The 22,027-nt window shown below is 40.8% G+C and overlaps 2 long non-coding RNA genes across 7 annotated transcripts in view; one reads left to right on the forward strand and one right to left on the reverse strand.

The window, feature by feature from the left end:
* The window catches only part of LOC144323373 (uncharacterized), a 100,882-nt gene that overhangs the window by 2,103 nt on the left and 76,752 nt on the right, over positions 1-22,027 (forward strand). For all 4 annotated transcript variants that reach the window (XR_013388801.1, XR_013388798.1, XR_013388799.1 and 1 more), the window contains exon 3: positions 2,647-2,699. This is a non-coding gene — a long non-coding RNA (uncharacterized LOC144323373). The remainder of the gene's footprint in view (positions 1-2,646; positions 2,700-22,027) is intronic.
* Positions 1-22,027, reverse strand: part of LOC144323375 (uncharacterized) — a 142,619-nt gene that overhangs the window by 1,721 nt on the left and 118,871 nt on the right. For all 3 annotated transcript variants that reach the window (XR_013388805.1, XR_013388806.1, XR_013388804.1), the window contains exon 2: positions 2,845-3,056. This is a non-coding gene — a long non-coding RNA (uncharacterized LOC144323375). The remainder of the gene's footprint in view (positions 1-2,844; positions 3,057-22,027) is intronic.

Raw genomic sequence — 22,027 nt, forward strand, 5'->3', positions numbered from 1 at the left:
TCAGCTTTTACACTCTCCGCTACTGCAGGAACAGCCCCAGAACCTACAGCGTTCCACCCGGGTGTTTTGGGGCATCCCTAGGAGGTGTCTCACATGTGCCTACAGCCACCACGTATGGTATGCTGGGCAACACTGCATCTCATTCCAATAGCCACACATCTGTCTGTGTGTGTCACTCTTGCTGCTGGTCACCACAGCCGCATTTGCCGAGTCCTGAAGTCTCCACTGGGCATAGCATGAAGCCTCCTTGGACTGCCCAACCCTGCTTATGATCTGTGACAAGGCACCTCTCGCATTTTTGTGTTACCCTGTATTGAGTATCACAGTGTCTTAGAGGGCTTTTCCATTTGTTTTTTAGCCTTTCTTCTCTCCAAACGGAATTCCACGGAGCCTGGGCCAGAAAGTCACCCTCAAATGATAGGTTTCATTCTGTGTTATTCTATGACATTCTATTCTAGATATGCTTCTCTCTTCCACTAGCCAAGGCCCTCTTACTAGGACAGGGGTGTCATACCTGGCTCCCTCTTCCTTTTGTTGATTTCTCTATTTCTCATGCAAATAGATTTCTCTTTAATATGCATGAGATTAAATTGGTACCATCTCTATGAAAGACAATTTGGTAATCCTTTTGACCCAGCAATTATTTTTATAATTCGTTTACAACTTTATCTTATAAATATACTTGCCCACTTGTGAAAAACATTTAAGATTGTTTACTGTATTGTTTAAAGCAACAAAACTTGGAAATAATTTAAATGTACATCCTAATTAAAGATATTATGGTTCCTCCAGCGCCCAGAACAAGGACAGGCTATGCAGCAGGTCCAATTGACAGTGCAGGCTGCTCTGCTTCTTGGGACTTCCAGCCCAGCAGATCCAGCTGGGTCAGACCCACTTCAGGTGTCAAATATTATATCCATCAGGGTCTGGCTGGGAAAACAAACTACCAGAGGCATTTCAAAAAAGATAGCTTAATATAAACTGTTGGTTAATGAGTTATTGGAGAACTTCAACAAGCTAAAAGGAGAAAACAAGATAGTAATTCCAGAAAGCAGCTCATACCTCTGAGGTTAGAAGAGCAGAGCAAAATGTTGATGTTACTGGAACACAGAGGTTTTCCCTAGAAGCCTCAGGGAATTGGCGAGACCTCTGAGAAGGGTCACAGCCTAGCTGGTATTGGGGCTTCTTAGGGAACAAAGTGAGGCTGCCTCTGGGAATGACAGAAAAAAAAGGAAGGGAGGGAGAGAGAGAGAAAAAGAAAAAGAGAGGGAGAAAGAAAGAAAGAAAGAAAGAAAGAAAGAAAGAAAGAAAGAAAGAAAGAAAGAAAGAAAGAAAGAAAGAAAGAAGAAAGAAAAAAGAAAGAGAGAGAGAGAAGGAAAAGTTGGAGACCAACTACTACCATGGAGCAAAAGGTCATTAAGATGCTGCTGAGAGCAAACAGCAAGCAAAAGCAAGTATTCTGGTCTCTAGTGTCCTCTCTTAGCAGACCTAATGGAGTTAGCAGGATCCAAAGGATCTGCAGAGCCTAGAAGGTAAGATTGGAAGTAAGAGACTATAACATATTAACCTCCACTCATCCCACTCTTAAAAAGGAAGAAGCATGTTTTTATGAGCTAACAGAGTTAGAAAAAAAAAAAGTTATAGACGAGTGTGTATGGTATACCATCGGGATAAAAGACAAAGAATGATGTATGTAATAGCATCATTCACAGGTATTTGTTTCGTCACTCACAAGTCTAACTCCATTAGCAGCAGCTATGAAGGTACCATTTCATTCAACTTAGAAATACGTGAAAACTTTAAGGAATTGGTAGTTATGGCTCTTCTCTTCATGAAATAACTGCACTGGCACTTTCTAGATTCATTTTGATTTGCATATATTGCAATAAGACTATTGCTTCTTTTAGAGACAAAAACATATCAAAATCCTTTAAAAACAACCTTTGGGGATGCCTGGGGGGCTCAGTGGTTTAGCGTCTGCCTTTGGCTCAGGTTATGATCCCAGGGTCCTGAGATCAAGTCCTGAATCAGGTTCCCCACCAGGAGACTGCGTCTCCCTCTGCCTCTCTCTGTGTCTCTCATGAATAAATAAATAAAATCTTAAAAAAAAAAACCAACCTTTGCACTCAAAATATAAATACACTACTCATTCTATTAAAAACAGGAAATCACCCGCTTCACAAATTCAACAATCTCCCATCATTTCCTCGGCAGCAATTGAAACATTGGGGAATCTGTATTCAAATTTGTGTTTGTGTGTTGAATCTGTATGTGCTTCTAACCATATCTTTATGTTACAAACAAAAATGTGTTACATATAAGCGGAACACCTGCAGACAAAAGGGTTGTGGAAAGAAGATACCAAGAAGGGTAGGACCTAGCCCCTGCCTTCCAATCTGATTATAATCGAATCAGGGAACTGACACATATACAAAGAGCTCAGGAAATGATGGAAAGAAGGATTCAAGGAAGGGGCTAAATGTGAGCACTTGGGTATTCTGAAGATGCTTTTAAATCCAGTGCCAGAAGGTCTGATCCAAGACTGGGGACTAAAGAGCAGACAGGATAAGACAGCCGCTTTTAAGTTCCATCCTGGGAAACACCTGATCTACAGGACCTTTCACTTTCTCTTTTGTTCGGCCCTAGGTAGCTGAATCCAGGCCAGAACTAACATTTGCCCAAGACTGGGTCCCAAAAAGGTAAGTTACTTGCTCTCTGTTGTCTTTTTTTTTTTCCTCTTGTTGCTCCAGAAATCAGAGTAAAGCTGTTTTAGAACCTACTGTTCCATCAACACAGTGATACATTCGCCTTGTGTTTGCATACATGTAATTTTTTCTCAAATACCTTGCAAGGTAACTGAAATTCCAGTTTCCAGGCTTAGCAGTGCTCTTGAGCTCTGTCGCCTCCTCTTGGGTCATATTTACGTGGGCTTTCCTTGGTAAATCTTGTTCTCAGCCTCTGCCAAAAAGCGATCAGTCTGACAGCCGCTTTCTTTGGCCTTTTTCCATAGGTTTTAACTGCTTTTTCCTCACATGAATGAATTTCTGATTGCACAACTGAAAAGAAAAATGACAAAATTAAATCAATGGATTCTGTCTCAAAAGCAAAATTGCTGAAACTTCACATTAGTGTCAGTAAGAATCAAATAAACAGGGTGTGTGATTAAGACTCACCAATGAGCCAAGTGCAATTTATCCCCCAGACTTTTCACCATGGGATGCCTTTGTTGACAAAGAAGTGTCTGGCTTTTGAATCAATGGGGCACCTTTTGGAGGGACTCCAGGTTCTCTTGACAACATGTACTTTTTTCTTTCTTTCTTTCTTTTTTTTTTTTTTTTTTTTTTTTTTTTTTTTTGTGAGCTTGAGGGACTCCTGACCATACAAGGCCATAACTGAATAAAGTAATTCTTAGTAAGGCATAAGCCAGTGCAAGCCTCACATACCATAATAACATGCTGTGCCTCTGCTGAACAAGACACAGGGAACAAAATATGAAGGCACAAAATTCTTTTCATTTTAACACCTTCACTGTTGATGATTCTGTTATCAAAAAATTGCCTTCCCTTTTCTTCCGTGATTATTGTCTTAAATCACCATCTTTGTGAAAGTATCCACAGGAACACAGTGTTTCTAGAATTGCTAACTCTGTAGATTTGGAAGCATTAATTCTCTGGCCACTTGAAACCAGATGTATCTTAAGGTCAGATCAGAGGACACGGTCTTCCTAAGAACCTTCCAAATCTGTACACTACACCAAAATAAATTTTGAAATATTCTTTTATCACATAGTGTGTAAGCACCTTAAGAACTTCAGGTCAAGACCAAAGTCTGGGGGATCCCTGGGTGGCGCAGCGGTTTGGCGCCTGCCTTTGGCCCAGGGCACGATCCTGGAGACCCGGGATCGAATCCCACATCAGGCTCCCGGTGCATGGAGCCTGCTTCTCCCTCTGCCTGTGTCTCTGCCTCTCTCTCTCTCTCTCTCTCTCTCTCTCTGTGACTATCATAAATAAATAAAAAAAAAAATTAAAAAAAAAAAGACCAAAGTCTGTTATTATTCCTTCTGAAATTGCTATTCTATTACTAATGCTATATCAAATATCAATAGGGGACTAAGAATTTTTCAAAACATAAATCAGTTATCCTCTCCTTAGCGACTTATACTTGTTGGTTCTCTTTAAAACTTATTCATTTGGGGACACCCGGGTGGCTCAGCAGTTGAGTGTCTGCCTTTGGCTCAGGGTGTGATCCCGGTCCCAGGATCGAGTCCCATATCGAGCTCCCTGCAAGGGGTCTGCTTCTCCCTCTGTCTGTGTTTCTGCCTCTCTCTGTGTCTCTCATGAATAAATAGAATCTTTATAAATAAATAAACAAACTTATTCATTTGGGTTTTGCTGGCACAATGAGTTCATCAAATTTCAGTGCCATGTTGTTCATTCTTCAGTTTCTCAACTTCTGGTGATTGAATACTGTTCGATCCTATAGAGAGTGATAGACCCAATTGTAAAATATCACACATATGAGTTTAAAGAAATGGTTTCAATATCACTGAGCACAACTTGCAGAATAAGTTTTAGGAATCATGCTCGTTTAAGTTAATCAAAGCGGTGGCAGATACTGAGGCTGACACTGCGAATCCATTCCAACCTCCTCCTCATGTACTGCAGAAATCAGAAAGCTGCAAGGCCCTTTGCCACTAGACCCTTCACAGCTGAAAGTCAGGCATAACTTACATTTTTGCTGATGAGAAGCACTAGCATAAACGGAGTTAGATGGGAGAAAGGCAAAGCCCAGGCACCTGTTGTGATGGTGTAAATCATGGCAGGAGTAGCAGTAGCATGGTTCTGAGAGGGCAGCTCCATCAGCAGCTCCCTGATTACTGCAGGAGTAACAGAGTTTGGGAGCCAGAGCTTACAGCAGTGGTTTAGTAACTTAGCAAGGAATCTCCTGGTTCTACAACTTCCTGGTGTTAGTGGGTCTGTTCTGTGATGTGGTCCTAGAATTGACTTCTTCTGCCTTCCCAAGGATTCCCAAGCCACTTCGTGTCACTCATCTATTACCACAATAATGCTGTATAACAAACACCTCCAAATGCAGTGGCTTAAAATAATAACCACATTATTGCTCATGAATCTGTGGGTCAGCTGGCCAGTGTTACTAGTCTAGGTTGAGCTTGGCTGACCTCACTGAGCTTGTTCAGGTATTTGTGCTTAGCTGTTGGGGAAGCTGGAAGCTGGCCGGTCTCAAGATGACCTCAGCTAGGACAACTCTCGCTGCTCCTTCACCTTTCAATAGGCCAGCCTGGATTATTCTCTTGGGAGATGAAAGTACCAAGAAGGAGAGCAAAGTGTGCAAGGTCTCTTGAGGATTAAGTTTAGAAATTACACACTATGACTTCTACCACATTCCATTGGCCAAATCAGGCCAAAAGGCCAGCCCAGATTCAAGAGGTAGGGAAACAGACTGAGTCTGTTGGTGGGAGGAGTTACAAAGACCTGGTCTTTGTAAAGGAGGAAGGAAAATGTGGGGCTAATTACAACCCATCCATCTCAACACTGAACACCCTGAAAATACCCTCTCTGCTTTAAATAACTGAATAAAATATGTTCTCTGCTGTTTAACTCTGACCAATACAGTGGTGAGTTATACATATGCATTTATCTCTATTGCCTCTTAAAAAGCCATAAAATGACAATAAACGAATGAAACAGGTATAAATTGACGAGGTCGGAGAGAATGGCAGAGGAGATAACTGCAAAATGGAGACGTCGCCAAATATTGGTGATGTGGAAAACAGAGTTTGTTGCAGGCCGGGCTCTGTGGGAAGCAGACCCCGAGATGAAGTTGAGTGTGCTGAATGTTTATTAGTGAGGGGTCCTTAGGATCAACACCCTAAGGGAGGGAAGGGAGCAGGACTGGGTAGAAGTCAGACTTTGAGGCAGGCCTGACAACAGCTTCAGTTAACCCCACGGAGGGTCCAGAACTACAAGGGCCTGTCAGACTTATCCTGTGCTGGGCCTTAGGAAGAGCATGGCCTTGGGGAAGGTGGTTCCCTGCAGGGGAGGTAACAGTAGAGGTCACAGGCAGTAGCAGCAGCAACTATCCTCCCCTCAAGTGGGACAGGGACAAGTGCGTCACCGTAGGTATGTTCCTACTAAGTAAACAAAAACCCATGCATTTGAAGCCAAAGGCAGAATTATCTCTGTTCCCATCAGGAGCTGGTCTCAGCGTAGCTATGAGAGTGTGAGTCCCCAAACCTTCAAGAGTGAAGGAGGGTACCTGCCAGCACTGGGACCCTTAGTTCTGGTTCAGAACTCCCAGAGGCAAGATGCTGGACCTGACTCCCGCAGTGCCCTTTCCCTCCCCTGGGCTGTCTCCTCCACCCTACCATGCTGCAGTTGGCTTTGCTCCTACGTCAGCCCATCCACAACCTTGTACGTCCAGAGACTCTGGTGGTGCTGGTGCCATGCAAACGGTTAGGAAAGCCAGGTGCAGGAGCCAGCAGGACATTCTGCTTATGAATTTCACAGGCAAAGGGTGGGAATTGGAGCTGGAGAACACAGAAACCCCCTATCTAAGGAGCAAAAGAAAAATAAACTGGACCTGAGGAGGTGGCCTAGGACTTGCCTTTTTACCTATAGGTATATAAAGCTCACATTTTAAAAAATTGTCAATACTAGTGAACCAGGAAAAGAAAAAAATATTGACTCCCCAAATTTAATTCCAGTTACAGTCATTTGTAAACTGGCTGCTGCCAGTTATACCTGATTGTCATATAGCAAGATAACAAGTATACATGTCATAGAGTGTATGTTCAGTAGATTGATTGGAAAGCTAAACTTTCCGATATATGGACAGCCATTAGGCTTTGCTATTTCTGCCTTGTGATCCAAGGCTCCCCCCATAACAATGGAGGGCACATGAGCCAGAGGGCAACTCCATTCCCTTCTGATGAAAGAATGCTCTGTGGAACAAATCATGTTTCAAATAAGTGTTCTGTTTACAATATAAGCTGCATTCTTATTTGAATTGTGACGTTCTCTTGATCATGGGCTTTTATTGTTAGGAAAGCAACGGTCCATTTGCAATACATGCTTCATCTCAGCCAAATGCAGGAAAATGTGTGCAAACACTTCATGAATTTGAAAACATTGTAGAAATGGGAGCAGTTCCTGGCATTAGGTGTTTAAAATGGTCTCCTTTTGAACCATTTTGTATGACTCCTCATCTTTGCTCTTCCTAAACAGTGGAACTCACACAGTTTTACATAACTAATTAGTCTCCAATTTATTGTGAATAATACCTTTTCTAATTATTATTCTTGTTATGTCTAGTATTTATTGAGTGCTCATTACATGTCTTAGGACTGTATATGCTGTATCAGAATGAGCTCATTAGGAAAACAGAGCCACTGTAAATGGTATAGAAATAAGGGGCTTCGTATAGAAATGACAGCTTACATAGATATGAGAGGAGCTGGAGGAGGAAAGGTCTAGAAGGTGGCAGCCAGAGGAGTGGAGAGTCACTGATGTGTTCAGTCTGAAGTCACAGAGTGTGGATGGAGAGACTCAGCTGATGGGGCGTGGAGCTCCATGAGAGCTCATGGAGAGGGCTGTGAGCCTCTATGTCCGGTGAAGCCCTGATGAGCCTAAGTAACTATTATCCCAGAAACAATGGTCTCCCTTCACTTCTGCTTTCCAAGTCTTGTGCAGGTCACAAACTCCAACCTGGAAGCACAAAGGAAAGGAGATTTTGGGAAGTTCCAGCCATGCCTGGTAGTTCCCAGCCTTAGATAGGAGTGATATAAGTTACCATCAGGCAATGCAGCACACAGACAACTCTAGTATCTAGGAAACAAGTGTTACTGTTAGCATTTTTTGTCAGTTAAAATTCTGAGATGTTTAACAACTTGCCTGAGGTCACATGCTAATAGGTGGCAGAGCTAAAGCTCAAACCCAGGCCTGTCTGATACCCATGGTCATACTTTTAACAACTCTTACTTAATGGCTCTTCAAAATCTATAAATACTGACTATCCGTCAAAATATTTAATACTATTTTCTGTCTCTGTGAAGACCAGAGGCATATGTTTCGACTATTCTAGAACACTATGGTTAAGACATACAGATTTCAGAACTAAAGTGATGTGTCAGGGATGCAAGTCTTTATTGGGGCTGAGCTGGGACATTTCTGCTGAGGTATTAGGGGTTTGGCAGCTTACAGAGCTACATCATCGGGAAGTCTCATTTCATCCTCTGGCTGGAGAAAAATTAATAATGCCTATACCCCTTAATTCTCCCAACCTTTCTACATGCTGTGACTACACAATGATACCTTGAACTCTCCTTCTGGGAGAAAGGAAAGAATATGCTTTCCATTACCTCAAGCCGAGTGGAAAGAAGTTCCAGGGAATATTTGGAGAGTTTGACAAATGTTCCTTGGACTTTGCGAAACAGAAAGGCTATTATCTAATTCCTGCCTGGGGACTCACAATGGTGAAAGATGACAACTAGAATTGCTGGTTTAATGGCAGAGTAACAAGAAGTGAGTACATTAGAAACAAACTACACTTCTGCCCACAGTAGGACAAAAATGTCTGAATTTGCTTATGGGCCAAGTTGAACAGATGGGAGGGAGCCAACCTGGGGTCATGTTCGCTCCTACCCAAGAGTATTGCCTGGAGGGGAAATGTGACCCACAGGTGGATTGTCACAAGTCCAGGTGCTAATGGTGGGATCATGGTGGCTATTGATATATAGCCCCACCCATACCAGGGAAGCTGCAGTCAGAGGTCCTCAGTGGGCACACCTCCATGTAAACATCCCTCAAGGGGAAAAGCCAGCAATTGTGCACCTGCCACCTCAGAGGAAATCATCAGATTACAGGCTGCACAAGCCACAAAAAGTCCTTTTCATTAATCCCTCCTCCTTCTGAGGCTGGCCCTGGAGAGGTCAGAAGCAGTACCTACAAAACAGGGAAAGGTAGATGGACAAGGTAAAAATGAAGAAGTAGAGAAGTCAAGTATGTGTCTCTCTCCAACTGGGCACAGTTTTTTTTGTTTTGTTTTTTGTTTTTTGTTTTTGTTTTTGTTTTTGTTTTTGAGGGGAGTAGTGGGGACAGGCGGAAAGGAAAAAGGAACCAGATCGAGTTTTATACTACATGAGGACTTTTAAAACTACCAACTGGAGGCTGTTCTTATGACTAAAAGTAACCATGGGATTTTTCCCCCCTCTCTATGAGTAACTGAAAAAGTTTGGGTACCAAGACTGTACCCAGGAATGGGATCTAACAGAGGGAGAGAGGGAAGAATGAAGTTGATGTCTAATGACCCTATTCAGTCCAGCTTGTAAGTAAAATGATTATACCAATATAATAGGAACAATGAAATAACGTGAGAGAATTCTTAGCAACTAAAAATGTTATAGCAGCATCTTAGAATGCCGTGTAAGAGTTAGAAAATAAAGTTGAAGCCACCTCCTGGAAGTTAGAGCAAAAAGAGAAAAAATCCATAAAAAGAAATAAAATACAATAAAAATCAACAGTCACTGAGGAGGTCCAAAATCTGACATTGTAATAGGAGTTTGTAAAAGGGAAAACATGAAAAAAAAATGTAGAGAAAGAAATTAAATTTTTTTTTCAAAAAATCTTCCCAGAATTGAAAAGATGAGTTTCTAAAATAAAAGTACTTACCAATCATATGTATTAATCATTCAGCAAATATCTGAAAACACCTTTCATGTGCTAGGCCCTATTCTAAAACTACAGCAAAGACTAAAACAAGGATGTAAGCCCCTGCCAAGTAGCTTGCATCCTACTCAGAGAAACAGGTAGTAGACAAAGAAATAATTACTTATGTCATATAGTGATAGATGTCATTAAGAAAAATAAACCAGAATAAAGGAATATGAGATAATTAGATGGTGGGAAGGGATTGCTATTTTAGGCCAGATGGTCAGGGAAGGCCTTTCTGATCACATGAGAGTTGAGCAGAGAGAGCAAAGACATAGACCTGCTGGAAATAGAAGCACAGCAAAAGCAAGGTTCTTTGTCTGCCGTGTTCACTAATGTATCCCAACTGTCTAGAATAGTGCCTGGCTGACAGTAGGCACTCAAGAAACACTTGTTGAATGAATAAATCAAAGCATAAGGAAAAGCATATGCAAAGGCTGTGGCACAAAAACATCCGTGGTTCCTTCAAGAATGCCAGCATAGCTGGAGCAATGGAAGCTTAGAGAGGAATGGTAGGTGATGACCTTGTGGGCCATGGCAAGGACTTTGGATTTTATTCTGAGATAGACAAAAATCCATTGCAGGTTTCTGGACATCAGAGTGTCATGATACAATTGTATTGTTAAAGAACCACCCTTGCTTCTTTGAGGAAGGTAGACCGTAAGGAGGTGAGGCTGGGAGCAGAGGCAACACACTAGTCCAGACAAACGTTAGGAGTGGCTTAGAGTTGGGTAGTATGAGTGGAGACAGGGAGAAATTATCAGATTATTGATAAATCTCAAAGACAGATTACACAAGACTTGCTGATGAATTAATAGGATGTCATATGTGAGAGAAACAGAAAAGTTAAGGATGAAGCCCAAGTTTTTAGCCTCAACAATTAGAAGGATGGAAGGGGGAAACTGTTAAATGCAAGTTGTACCAGTGCAAGGGTGAAATGAGGGGTTGTGCTGGATTTAATAATTTTGAGATGCCTACAAGGCATACAAGTGGAGATGTCACATGTCATATTCTTTCCTAAATAAATAAATTTAGGGGAAAAATGCGTATTCAAGTTTGTCCTCCTCAATATAATGCATCTATCTCAAGGGCCAGACAAGTGACCAGATTTTAAAGCCCATTTCCAACCCTGAGACCTGACAATCCAATAGTCCTCCCCTCACAGCTGAAGTAAAAGCTATTGGTTCTCCTCTTTTATGACTCCTACAGGATCTTTCCTTCCGCACATGCATTCCTTGCATTTTCCACATTGCATTCTCCCTCTTTCCTTTAGCTTCCTGAGGCATAGGTCCCTCTTATTTTGGAAAAAGAAGAAAAGAAATACAAACCCTCCATTTGACCATCCTGTTCTTTCATTTTCCTCATTTCCCTGACTAAACTTGGTCACTTCCCCCTCAGGTCTCTGATGAAGCTTTCTCTTCTTAACCCTGATTTCCCTCTCCAGTCCTGACCCTAAACCAGTCCTTTTGAGGCCAAGCCTACAGCCTGTTCTCTGATCTGTGCACCCGCGCTGGGGCTCTGTACCATTCCCTGTGGTTGACGTCTCATGGGGGCCTCCCCCAGAATTCATTTTTGGCCATCTGCTCTCCTATTTGCATGATTTTCCCTCAGAAAGCTCATCATTCCCATAACTACAATGAACATCCCTACGTGGATGACTCCCAGCTGTTCATGTCAGTCTTTGCTTTGTATCAGAGTTTGACTTCCTAAGAGCAAAGCAGTGGTCTAGCATAAGTGCTGGAATCGATGGCTTGGGGTTAAGTTTAACTATATAAACTTGGAGTTATATTTAGCCTCTCATCCTTTATAAAATGGCAATAATAATAGTACCTAACTCAGTTTCCATGAGGATTATGTGAGCTTTATGTATAAAACATATAGTCCCTGGCACATTGTAAATAATAAATGTAATAATAAAATGTAAATAATAAAAGCCATCATTATTGGAGATCACACGATCACTGCAAACTCAATTTATAGAACCCCAATTCTTCCTTTGCCTCTCTCCATTTCTAATTGGTTCTCAAGTTTTTCTGTGATATCTCTATCATATTTAACATTTGTAATAATCTTTGATTTACCCACTACTTCAATTTTGTTAATCCAGTCAGTTGACAAATAGGTCTTGCCAACTTTCCTACTAATTTTTTTCTTGAAATGCGACTTCAATCTTTTTCTCTGCGATGCCCCAGCTATTTCCCATCTCCTCATACTAACACAAGCAGAGCAGCAACCTCCTCATTAGTCTCCATGGACTCAGCCTCTGACCCCAAAACCATGGAAATATTCTCTAAGTCCCCATCTATTCTCTCCTTCAATCAGAAACTTTGAGTTGCTGTTCCTTTTCTAACAGATGAAGAATCCTCTAAGTACATAGTACTTTTTAGAACTTCCATAATACAGCTCCATTCTATGCAATCTTATTTCCTTAAACTCACCTGCTTACCAGCTCTGTCTCCCCACTGCCTGAAGCCCATCTCATGTGCTTTCTGGCCTCCCTCCTTTCATGCACATTGTTCTCATCTGGAATGCCCCCCTCACTTTTCTTCACCTTTCTAGTCCTACCTGTTCTTTAGCCCAACTCTATCTCAGCCTTCTCCCTGAGGTGCATGAAATCTCATTCATTTGATTACTCCCATGCCTGAAATCAACATTTGATGCTATTTACATATTGTAGCATATTCTTCCATAAAGTGCCAAATATATGTCATTTTTGGATGTATTAGATTATATTTTAAAAGGTTACAATCTTTCCTAAACTTCATTGTTCCTGCTTCATCCCTTCCCTACCCCAAGCCTAGGAGAGCTGTAAGTGGTAAAGACCCCGGAAGCCTTGATGAGAATATAAAAATAATGATGATGAGGATGATGATAATAAAAGTAATAATAATAATATACACTGTGCTATATGCCAAGTACTCATCTATGGCTTTTTACATATATTAATCATTTAATCTTCACAATAATTCTATAAAGTAGAAAGATTATGTCTATTTTACAGCTGAAGGAAACTAAAGCACAGAAGTTAAGTACCTTGACCATGATTGATTACTGACCCAGAGTAATCTTCACACATGCAAATAAGTGAAGGAATGCAAAATATAATCTAGGAAGACAATATTGTAGAACCTCCATTGAAGAATCAAAAAAAGAAATCCTAAGACTCACCCTTACTTCACTGACACAAAGTAACTGTATTGTAAGAGGGAAAGAATAAATATAGTATTTTTTTTTAAGATACAATTTGTCATCTCTTTATTTCTCTGATTCTCAATGAATCACAGAAGAGGCTGGAAAAAACATCCAGTCCCACCCTCATTTCCCCCATTCCCATTATAAATCAGGCCACCCAACTACAACCATCAGCCCCTAACATTAAATAAGCATCCATGTAAATTGGCAACTGCTGTGTCCTAGGAGGAGACACATGTTACATGGTCTTCTCTGAAAGTCATGTGCTTCTCTTCTATACCTGGCACATGGGACAGTTTTGGATATGCACAAATAAAGAAGTGCTGTATGAATTAACTTGTGACTGAAAATCGATCAAGTATTCCCCCACAAATAGCAGCTTGTCATCACCTACCTGAACTCCAGCTGTTCACTCTTTAGAAGAGCCTGGAGCCATCCCTCCATGGCTGGCCCAGGAGGCTGCAGTCTAACACAGAAAGCAAATCCCCCAGAGCTGGGCTGTCCCATCCACACTCAGTATCTCCCATGGGTGAAGGAAAGACTGTAGCTTGACCACAGTGAAGACTAACGTGGTGATTTGAAGACTTAAACAAATCAGTCATTTTCCTGTTGCATAAGTAAGAATTTATACCTCTTGTCTTTTTGTTAGAAAAGGAGGGAGAAGTGTGGCTTGTTACCTCAGAAAACGCTGCCCAATGAGAGGCTGGCCCTTTAGAGGCTCTGCCCTGGTTGCCACACAGGATTTTGCAAACCTGGCTTAAAAGTTCTTGAAATAGTTATCTTTGTTTACAGTGGTGTTTAGAAAAATAAAATGAAAATTAAGAAACCTTGTAATATAATACTCTATACCACCTCATTGGTATTCAAATATGTTTTTCTAAGCTCAGATGATTTCCATATGGGTGGAAGACTTCAGATTTAATTTTACTAAAGATAATTAATATCACTTTGAAACAGTAGCTATCTATATATCATTCTACCTCCAGCAAAATATTTATGCTTTCCCTCTCACAACCCAGGAGATGTTTCACCTGCCACACATATTCTTGACTGGCATTCAAGTGGATCATTAGCTGTCGTGCCCCTAGCATCTATTCTGTCTTAATGACTTCTATCCTCCGACACTGCTGAAAGTGACTTGAGGCAGTACAGATTCCAAAGGCAGCCTGCCAGATGAAGCAGAGAAGCTGCAGGAAGCATACATTGAAAGAAAAGTGAGGGCAGTTCCCCAGAGATAGGTGTACGGTTAATGTAACCATGGTTTTTAATCTCCTCATATACTCTCTTTGTAACTATACATGCCTTGAATAGTATGTTCAAAAGAAACATGATAATAGCTAACAGCTGGACTCTTTCTAGCACTTTCTTATCAAGTACCTTCTAGTTTGCAGCCTCCCAGAACAAAGAGTGTCTCTGTTGCTTAAGCCCAGAAGCTTGATTTATAAACTTAGTGTAATGAACCCTGTCAAAATTTCATTACCAATTGGTTTGTACCATAATATATGTGTGGAGCAGCTATTGAATACAAGGATGACTTCTTTCAACGCACTAGAACTTTCCCTTTGTTAACTTTCTCTTAGCACTGGGAATTGTAATGTCTCCTTTGTATTTAGATAGTTGCCATTTAGCCAGCTGCCATAAGATAGCCATCTCTATCTGATTTCTTTGGAGCTATAATTCACATATTAAAGTGGAATCCATATCTTTTATTCCCCCCTGGGTGATGAACAGAAAAGATCCTGTCCATAGCTGATCAAACACCTGTGTGTTCTTGCTCATAAGAACCCAAGTTAAATCTCAAACTACAAGTAATCATTACAGTCTTTCTGGAACCCACGAATGCCAAGGCACTTGCTCCACAAGACAGCCTGGAACCAAGGTGTAATCAAGCCTTTCACTGGTCCCACCGGACCGGGCTATGAATCATCTCCCTTTCTTACCCAACTGGCACAGATAAATAGCAACTGAACAGTATTTTGTCTCCTGAAGAGTATAATTTCCTTAAATTAACATAAGGTACTAGCTGTTGTATTCACTTGCAGCTTTTATAAGGCCACACATATCTCAGGAAGGCCTAACTAATCTCAGGAAGCAACCCACATGTGGAAAAAGCCTATTACAGAGTTCAAATCCTCTTAAGGAGCTGGCGTAGGCGGTATCGTCCTCACAATCACCTGTCTGGGAAATTTGAGCTGATGGGACCTGAACAGCATTGCAACGCCAAGCAATAACGCCACCTTTTGTGCTCAGGTTCATTTTATTGCCGGAATCATTCTATCACCTGCCTCTTCCCTAGGGGCTGAGCTAAGAGACTGTTACATCTATCAGCAAGTCCATCTGGTTCACCGAAATTTATCTCACAAATAGTAGCTGGTCAAAAGATGAGAAAGTGGCACAAAGTGGTCAAATTTTTGTAAGTCCTCTCCCCCACTACACATACACACAACTCTGTGGGGAAAAGCACCGGCTTCTCTTTCACTGGAGCAGCAACCTATGAAGTGATGGGTCCTTTCAGAGCATTCAGATATGGCCTACATTGGGGCTGATACTTATTCCACTTGTGTCTGGTATTTTATTCAGGTTAAACCTGCAGCGATTCGGTCTTCCACTGAAAGTGACTTTTTCTCCTAATCTTCATAACCTGGAGGGAGTACAAATCATTTAGACATATACAAAAGGTAATGATGCATCCATAATATAAACAAAAAGCAGGAAATTTTTTTTCCTTGCAAGTATTCCTGCTAAATATTTTAAGAATCAGTGGGAATTATGATATTTATTCATTTTTTAACCATGGGTCGGATTTGCAGCACCCCTTCGACCTCCTAGTCTGGGGCTAGAATGTAGTTTCCCACACTTGGTGCCCTACTGGTCAAGAATGCATGCTCTGTAGCCACCTGGATTTGAATCTTGACTCTACTATACAGCTAATGGTGGCCTAGAGACAATAATAGTACCTCCATCATGAGATGGTAGTGAGGATTCATTTGGTTAATAGAGATGAAATATTTAAATAGTAACTAGCTGATCATAAGTGCTACATATTATTTTGATTATATTCCACCGAACACTCGTTCCAAGAGATGTTCCTGGGGAAACAAGAATCTGTGGTCAAATAAGATTGGAAATACTTCACAGTAATATGTTTCATGAAATCTATAAAGCTTATCAATTAGGTACCAGTAAGAAAGGAAAAGCAGGAAACAAGGCTCTCCTGGGACTTGGCAGTTCGGATTTCAATTTTATTGCTTTCTTGGCATGTGGCAGGTAATCCTTTTGCATCTATATCAGTAACAAAATACACCAACTACAGCGTATCTTCCTATCTTAAGTTCTATCAGGCACTTGGTTATTGCTTTGCAAGAAAATATGGAATGGTAAACCCTGCAGTACTGAAGTTTTGCCACTCTAACATCGTACATACACCCCATTGCTGTGTTTCCATACCTCTTGGCATATACAGTAACTTCTCATTTCAGTGCCAGATTATGGTGTGATCTTTCTGAAGACATTTTGAAGAGCAATTAAACATCATATACATTCTAAGAAGATATCTAACTCAATTAATATGATGACAATAGGAACATCTGTGACCAAGTTCACATGTGCCCAGCAGTGACCTCAGTTGAGCAGGTCTCAACTGCTGCCTCCCAACAGCCCCTGTAAGATGCCACTGTCCAAGAAGTATACTAGCTTCAGAGATGATAAAATATGGGAGGAAAGTACTGCTTAGAATTGATGAAATACTTATGAACTCCTTTAGGACCTCTCCAATACGCATATTAGCATATTAAAAGTAGAAGGAAGCACTGCAGTAAAGAAACCATCTTCCCTGATTGAAGCCAACATATCAGACCACACAGCCTTCTTTACAAGTTAATACCTATCAACCTGTTAGGGTGTGCTTAAATTAAACCTGATATTGCAGAGTAATTGGAAGAGATTTTTTAGCTCCTTTATATTCAAGTAGCAACAAAAAGAAGGAAGACAGACCCTAATGGAGTTCAGAACACGCTACCCCAAAATATGGCACCTTGGCATATTAAATATTTTAACCTGGAGGAGTTTGAGAAAAGGGCAACAGCAGGAAAGTCAGTCACTCTGAGCTCCCCTGCTCCCAACTCTTTTCCCCTGAAGTGGGTCATAAAATCCTTAATGTGAGAGTGCCCTCCCTCTACCCAGAGGAAAGGAGCATTCTTATCTCCAAAAACGTAGGGTGCCCGGAAGAGTCCTAATAAGCAGGCCTTGCTAGTTTCCCCTAGTTTAATATACTTACCTCATACTCTTTAACTTATCATATATCTCTACAACTGCCCACTTTTCATCAAAGAGAAAAGATACATAGATCTGTTTCTTCAGGTCTTCCTTTCCTTATGAAGGCTTCCGTATCACATAAAACTTACATTCATTACATTTGTGTGCTTCTTTCCTGTTAATCTGTCTTTGTCAGTTTAATTTCCAGACTCAGCCAGGGACTCTGAGAGAGCCAAGAAAAACTTTTTCGTCTTCTACAATCCTGTTTGGTATCAAAGACAGAAAAGTAGCCCCCAAAGAACTGCTAGAGACTAGTGATGTGTCAGTCTCTCCATACTTTTAAGGAAAATACTTGCCTTGATCTCAGTCCAAAGTTCTCATGATGAGGAGACTAACACCTTGGAACTGGTCAAATTCTAGTTTAATAACAAACATTATTGAGGTCTCAATATCTAATAAGCCCTGAGCTCAGGAGCAGAGCTATGAAATAATTATGCAAGTTCCCTTTCATCACTGTAAAAAGGTAATAGTAACATAATAACAGTGTTATTGTCTATATGCAATGGAAGAAAGGAGTCAAGAAACCTTGTAATATAATACTTTATACCACCCTAATTACAGTGCCTGGCACAGATTGTTGCAGGGTTCATTCCAATGAGAAAGATGGAAAGGAAATGTAAGAAATGCTGCAAGAACAAGGGCCACTCTCCCTCCCCTGTCCTCTGCTCTAAAAGGGCAGATTCCCATAGAGGCCACCAAGCAAATGGCTCACTGTCCTCTGGCTTAGTTTAATGTTAAATTCAATCCATTCTAGTTCCTTTGTGCCTGCAAAAAGAGAGGAACTAAATGAGCCTTCAGCCTACTTGGCATCTGGTCCTCTGCCCCTTGCAAATGCTGGGGCATGACAGAGCAAAGCAACAACTTGTTCCGCCTTCAGCTTGGCATTTGGGATGAGAACCAGAAGTGAGATCTGTTAGCAGAGGGGAGAAAAGGTGCATAGGAGCATTGGCCAGTAGGCTGGAGACAAACATCAACTCAGGGCTCTCACTTCGAGCCCCAGAATGGCAACCCAAGTGAAGGATGGTGCCTCAGGTACTGCCGGATGGCCCCTACTGACCCTCCGAAGTCGGGGCTGGTGAGAACTTTGTGAGATATACAGGCCCACTTTCACGGGAGTTAGAGCCAGACTAGGTACGGAGATTTTGAAGACTGGGATACGTGTCCTCAAGAGCACCCACTTCACAGCCAAGCTCCCAGTTCTTCTCCCCTGTCAGAGCAGCACAGCCAGCCGCTCCTACAGTGTTGTAGTGCTTCTGTGTACTCACAGCTACTCTGAGCAAGATGTCAGAGCTTAGAAGCTTAGCCTCCTGCTGGGAAAAAGAAACTGAAGTAAAAGAGAATGGTTTAAAGGGGGTTATTTGGAGGATGGGAAAACTATTAAATCCGCTTACTTTCTTTTCCTGTTTTTCATCTTAAGTGACTCAAAAGGAGGGGAGGGAAAAAGGTGTACAGTTCATCACTGAAAAAAATGACTGCTGGCAGAAAGTTGCAAGAGCATTGGTTCTGAATGTTCTCTTCAAAGTAAGATACTGTTTTCTGCTACTGTAGGGTCAGGTCTCATCCTATTAGTCTGATAACTAAAAGCTACAATACCCACTAGGGAATGCATATGCTTCATTGCTCCAGATTAAGTGTTGTAATAATAGCTTGTCTTCATGCACCAAATCGCTCTCAAAAGAACAAAGAATATATGATTTTTAAAAGTCTGACTGAACTCATTTATAAAATGTTAACTAATAGAGACAGCCTGGTATAATATCTGTCTGATGCCCCATGGATGGGTAACTGGTGTTACTTGATTTCACTCTTTAAGACAGTTAGAGCTATCTATTTATGGTGACTTCTTAAAAGTTGAAGCAAAACCCACACAGAAATTGGAACATCAGTAATTGGCAGTAGTAACAAAACTGATAACTTTAAGTTGGGTTTGGCTTCTCCAAGCAGACATTAATAGTGATAAGGAACAACTTGTTGAATCAACAAAGATTGTCCTCACTTACAAGGAGGAAAGGAAGAACAAGGTAGATATGCGGCCCAGAATCACACCCATGAGAAAGAGTAAGGCGTAATACAAGAGAAGAAGAGTGGAGGTAGAGGGTTGGGGATGCATTCAAGGGAAAGTTTGGTAGAGAAGACATTTGCAAACCAGTGACAGAATTTGAAAATGGTAAGCAGAGGGAGTTAATCTTATTTTTGTAGCAGCCTCTATAACTGCCTGGAGGATGGAGAGAGGCCACAGAGAAAAAGATGGCATATGTCATTGGTTTCCATGGCAATGCCTAATGGTATCACCATCAGAGCATCATGACTTAGCAATGAGAGAATAGCAATGAGGATATAATACTAACATATTCCTCTTAAATCACTCCCCAAGCTCTTGTATTTATTCACTAATTTTTACACCTATGACATACAGAATATTATCCATGTTATTTTGGAGATTAAGAAACCAAAACAGGAGCAGTTCAAATGGACACAATCCTGAAAAGTAGTATTGCTGTTAATCTTTCACCATACATCACTTGAGAAATAATCTATGTGAAAGACTGTTTCACTGGTTTCATTATAAGTAATGAATTTTGAGCTAATTATTTTTTGGAAAATGTACTACTGTTGTATGGAGGAAAAACCATTTCTAACAACTATTCATATGTTTCTTCTTTGCTTACAAAACAAGAAAAAGCAGAAATTTCAACTATTTCAACAGCTCAGCATTGCTTTCCAAACTTTTTGCATCGAAGATTGCTAGTCTGTCTATCTTCCCCTTATTGCAATTGGCACTCTTTCAGGCTTTTAATATTTTTTTCTGGGCTTTGTTTCACTTTTGTCTTCTGTCTCCTTCTCTCTCCTCCTTCATTCATCTGAAACATAATCCCCTTCAACACACTTTTAAAACCAGGGGTGAGACCTGTGACCATATAACTCCAAAATTCTTAGTAGAACTAATTAACATGAAGAAGGAGTTCGTATGGCAGCAGAGAAGGCTTTGGAGTTGGACAAACTGCAAAACTGCATTCTAATTGTGCCTCTGCGACCTATCAGCAGGGTGACCTTGGACCAACCACTTCCCTAACATTAAAATAAGATAATAGAATGTACTTCACAGAGTTATGAGAATAAAATTAAATAATGTATATAGAGTACTTAACAATTATTATTCCTGGAGCTTTGAAAACCTAGGGGTCTCTCCCTAGGTGGCTCTCGTGTCACTTTCTCATATCCTATTTTACATTTTCTACCTTGGCTCTAAAGTCATTTGACAGTTACCTCTATTAATATCATGAGGGGAAAGAGAAATGCTCAGAAAAACTATGTTCACACTCAGTATCTGTTAGGACCTCAGGAAGCAGCTGAGAGACTGTGGATCTAGAGACCAAAGTTTTCTTGCTGTGTGCCCTCTTACAAATTGTGTGATCTTGGGCAAGCTACTTAACTTCTCAGACCTTCATTTTCCTCTTCTACAAAATGTCATCAATACTTCATAGGGGGTTATAGGGATCTTGTGAAGGTTAAATGTGATTATGAATATGAAAATTGCCTTGGACAAGAGCATAACACACAATAGATGCTCAATAAAGTATTAACTGAATATTACTATGAATTTAAAATATTCCCTACCTTCTCACTTTTCTCAAATTTAACAATTTTGGTATATCCTATAATATAGTTGCTAAAATCATGTAGTAAAAGAACATTTATTAACATGAGACAATGCTTGTTATATATTACTAGGTGAAAAGAAGTATTTCTATCATTTTTGGGTTTTGTTTTTAGAAACACACACAAAGAGACTGTAAGAATTTTTACCAAAATGTTAACAATGATTATCTCTGAGATGGTATGTAGGTGGTTTCCCTGTTTTCCAAGTGTCCTGAATTAAGCATGAACCCTTTTCCCTTTAGGAAGAAAAAGTAAAACTAAAATTTAAAAAGGAAACTATGGCAACTTTTAAAAAGTATTATATTCTTAGGTACATAAAGCATGACCATGGAAGAAAAGCAGTAAAAGCAGCAGGGAACGTTGAGAGACAAGGAAGCAGCCAAGAGCTTGGGGGGGAAGGGCGAGGGAGGAAAAGAGGTCAGAGAGAGGACATGGGTCAAGTCAGGGCTAAGACTCAGAAAGAGCCTTGTCCTCTTCCAAGCATTTGTTTCTGCGACCACCAAAAAGCCTGTAGGGATCCAGGGTTGTGTCCCAGTGAGGGAAGCCACCACATACCAGTTCCACCAGAGAACTGGGAGTCTGTGGCCTTCTGAGCTCTGTGGTTTCAAACTGCCTATCTTTTCTCTCTCAGGTCCATGAAAGGGTGATATCCTTGCCTGCCTTCATAAAACCTAAAAGATGACTCAGATGGCCTCTAATGTGGTTTTCAAGCCTAGGAGTCTTGGGTACTTAGGTACCCTTAGGTTTACTAGGGTAAATGAGCAATAAACCAAAAGCTATTGCCACTAGGTGGCATGCCCCAAATACTATTTCACTTTGAAACTGGCAGAAAAGTTGAACCAGAGACCCTCTAAGTCCAAAGCATTGTTAGAAGCAACAAGGTGAAGACCATTTAAGGTTTTCAGTTTCTTCCTGGTTAAAAAAAAAAAAAAACAATCATCACAATCATCACCTCCATAACACTACTCTCCAGAATAATAAATTCAATGTATTTCTCATGGACACATCTGAAAGTCTCCTTGGAAGACTCCCCTCCCACCCGCACTCTGGTCCCCATCAGGGTCTGTAACCAATAACCCCATCTTTAGCCAACCAAAATAAATAAGTGCCCTCACAATACTCCAAAAGTAAAAATA

This window comes from Canis aureus, chromosome 11 (genome assembly GCF_053574225.1).
Source record: "Canis aureus isolate CA01 chromosome 11, VMU_Caureus_v.1.0, whole genome shotgun sequence".
NCBI classification, from domain to species: Eukaryota; Metazoa; Chordata; class Mammalia; order Carnivora; family Canidae; genus Canis; species Canis aureus.